We start from the raw sequence: 3,945 nt of genomic DNA, 5'->3' as shown, positions 1-3,945 counted from the left end.
TGGGCAACTTGGCGAGACCTCATCTCTACAATAAATCAAAAAATTAGCTGGGTGCGGTAGTGCACGCCTGTAGTTCCAGCTACTTGGAAGGCTGAGGCGGAAGGATCACCAGAGCCCAGCAAGTCGAGGCTGCAGTGGTCGGGAGCGGCCAGTGCACTCCAGTCTGGGTGACAGAGTGAGAGTCCAACTAAAAAAAAAATTTTTTTTTAAATATTGGCCAGGCACGGTGACGCATGCCTGTAGTCTCAGCTACTTAAGAGGCTAAGGCAGGAGGATCCCCTGAACCCAGGAGGTCAAGACTACATTGAGCTATAATCATATCACTACACTCCAACCTGGGCAACAGAGCAAGACCCTGTCTCAAAAGATAATAAAAATAATCGTTTATTTTGAAAAGTGAACTGGTGTGAGAGCTAAGATTTATGACTCCTAGTCTAGTACTTTTCATTCTATTAGAAAGGCCTTATGGATCAGAAAGACCCCCTATTCCCAAATAACTCCCTCTAGCTTGTCATGGTGCCTAAAATCCTGCTATTGGAGCTCCACGCTCACAGTTGAAGCATGGTCCTCTGATGAATGCAAGTGTTCCTGGGAGGGGCACACAGTCCTCCTGCCTTAGCCTCTCCAGTAGCTGGGACCACAGGCATGTGTCACCACGCCTGGCCAATATTTAAAATTTTTTGTAGAGAAGTGATCTTGCTATGTTGTCCAGGCTGGACTTGAACTCAGCTCAAAAGATCCTCCTGCCTTGGTCTCTAAAATCATTCCCATACCTTTTTGGGGAATGATTTCATTACCTCGTTTTTTTTTCATGACTTCTTCTATAGGCCTCAGTTTTCCCATTCATAAAATATGTTAGTGGGGTGCTTAGAAGGCCTCAGGTAGAACTTGAGGGAGGAAAGAAAAATTTCCCACTGTGGCCACTGTGGGGTGTAAACATCCCTGAATCTCAGGCTGTGGATCACCCATATGTACCTCCTAAACTGAAAGGAACCATGGGACTGGACCAAAACCTGCAAAGTCATGCAAACCTCTAGCCCTTTGCCCGTCAACATTATAGGAGAACTTGTAGGCTGAATTTCCCAGTAGCCCAATATCATGGGAGCCTAGAGCTAGATGTAATTGATTTACAAAAAATAAAGCCATTCTAAGTTTTCACATATCCAAGTCCATGAACCTTGACCCATATGACAATGAGGTCTGTACTTTCGGAGAAGTCGATGGTTGGAAATGACTTCTCTACTGGTGAGTAGGGCTCTAATGGTATAATTTCAGGCAGGGGCAGGTGAGTTGAAAAGATAATTTGGGGGCAGTCAAGTCTTTGAAGGTCTGGCCCCAGCACTAAATCCATAAGCCTGTGGTTTCTGGGAGCAGTGGAAAGGACCTGGAGGGGAGCCCCTCACCCCTGTGCAGCTCTGGTCTACTGGGTGCAAAGCTGCTCATAAGTACCCTTTAACCCCAGGCTGGGGGTAGAGAGCTCAGTGCCAACCTGGCTGCCTTAACCGGCGCCAGTGGTGGCTCCAGAAACTCCTGGGGGTCTGGGTCAGGGCATCAGTGTTCAGATTTACAGTCTTTGGGGCGCCTGCCTCAAGTCTGGCACCCCCTGTGGTCAGAGGTCATGCTGTAGGGGTGTGGAGAAACAGTGAACAGAACTAAACCAGAGGGGGCTGGAAGGAGCGGAAGGAAGTCAGGTGTCTGGTAGCAGGTAAGAGCTGGACCAACCTCGGCCAACCATAGCAACTCGTTGCTGTAAGCTAAGACCCCGGGAAATAGACCCTCAGCACCTGAGGCACATAGACCTTGCAATGGCAGGAAATGTTGGCAAGGTCTTCTTTTTCTGCCCCTCTTCACACTGACCCCTGGAGAAACTGGGTTTGCAACATAGAAACAGAGAAATGAATGGTCAGCATTTAGGACTTTGCTGTCAGACCTAGAGCCCCTCACCCCAAACATTTTCTTTTTTTTTTTTGAGTTGGAGTCTCACTCTGTCGCCCAGACTGGAGTGCAGTGGCCACTCTCCGCCACCGCAGACTCGACTTGCTGGGCTCCGGCAATCCTTCTGCCTTAGCCTTCCAAGTAGCTGGAACTACAGGCGCGTGCTACCACGCCCAGCTGATTTTTGATTTATTGTAGAGATGAGGTCTCGCCAAGTTGCCCAGGCAGGTCTCAAACCCGCGGGCTCGGGCAATCCACTCACCTCAGCCTCCCAAAGGCACGGGATTACAGGCTGAGCCACCGAGCCTGGCTCCAAACATTTTTTTAAGAAAAAAGTTTCTTTTAATTTTTTATTTTAACATAATTTTAAACTTGCAGAGACATCAAAAGAATAATATAATGAATACCCATACACTGGTCACCCAGATTCTCCATTTTATCACATTTGCTTCATTCTCGCTCTCTCTTCATATCCATATCTATATTTATATCTATATCTTCATTTTTGAACTATTTGGGAATAAGGTGCAACCAGGATACTTTTTTTTTAGATTGGAAAATATAGTTTATTTAGAAAGTGCATTAGAGCTGGGCTCGGTGGCTCAGCCTGTAATCCCGCGCCTTTGGGAGGCTGAAGTGAGTGAATTGCCTGAGCCCGCAGGTTCGAGACCCGCCTGGGCAGAGAGACCTCATCTCTACAATAAATGAAAAAATCAGCTGGGCGTGGTAGCGCATGCCTGTAATTCTGGCTACTCGGAAGGCTGAGGCGGAAGAATCGCCGGAGCCCAGCAGTTCGAGGCTGGGCGACAGAGTGAGACTCCAACTCAAAAAAAAAAAAAAAAAAGAAAGAAAGTACATTAGAGAGAAAGTGAGAGAGGAGATTCACCTCCCCAAGGTGGGAGAGGGGGCCAGAGCTAGGAAACATGGCGGTCGTAGCTCAAAGAACCACGTGGACACACCAGAGTTTAACAAAGCAGTGGCCCTTTTTCTTTTTTTTTTTTTTATTCAGTCTCCATAGAGACTGCCAAAAATTGCCAGTGGTGACTACATTTCAAGTCGTCATGGTGGGGTTTTGAAAAAAGTTTTCAATTAGCAATAATCGTGCCTCAGGTAAGACCTCATTGGCTACAATACTGCCACTGAGCAAAGCTACATTTTTTTTAAGGGGAAGGCACAGAGAAGGTTTGCCTTTTTTAAGTAATTAATTTATTTGAAAACCCAGCTTTGTGCAGTGGCAATATCGTAGTCAGTGAGGTTTATCCAGGGAGCAATTATTGCTAACTGAAAAAATTTCTCAATACCCCACTATGACAACTTGAAATACAGTTGGCATTGGCAATTTTTGACAGTCTCTATAAGAGACTGAATGCATAAATTTTTTTTTTTCTTTTTGAGTTGGAGTCTCACTGTCGCCCAGACTGGAGTGCAGTGGCCGCTCCCGGCCACCACAGCCTCGACCTGCTGGGCTCCGGAGATCTTTCCGCCTCAGCCTTCCAAGTAGCTGGAACTACAGGCATGCGCTACCACGTCCGGCTGATTTTTGATTTATTGTAGAGATGAGGTCTCGCCAAGTTGCCCAGGCGGGTCTCGAACCCGCGGGCTCAGGCAATCCACTCACCTCAGCCTCCCAAAGCGCGGATTACAGGCTGAGCCACCGAGCCCAGCTATTTATTTTTTTAGTTGGAGTCTCACTCTGTTGCCCAGGCCGGAGTGCAGTGACACACTGCTCATGGCTACTGCAGCCTCGACCTGCTGAGCTAAGGTGATCCTTCCATCTTAGCCTTCCAAGTAGCTGGAACCACAGGCATGCGCAACCATGCCCAGCTAATTTTTTGATTTATCATAAAGATGAGGTCTTGCCATGTTGCCCAGGCTGGTCTTAAACCCTTAGGCTCAGCCAATCCTCTCGCCTGTACCTCCCAAAGTGCTGGGATTACAGGCATGAGACACCACGACTGTAATACTTTTTTTATTTTTAAATTTTTTAAAGTAGTTTTTCTTTTATAATAC

This window comes from Carlito syrichta, unplaced genomic scaffold (genome assembly GCF_000164805.1).
Source record: "Carlito syrichta isolate Samal-C Ts95f unplaced genomic scaffold, Tarsius_syrichta-2.0.1 Scaffold153566, whole genome shotgun sequence".
Lineage (NCBI taxonomy): Eukaryota > Metazoa > Chordata > Mammalia > Primates > Tarsiidae > Carlito > Carlito syrichta.
Note: the sequence above shows the minus strand (reverse complement) of the source record.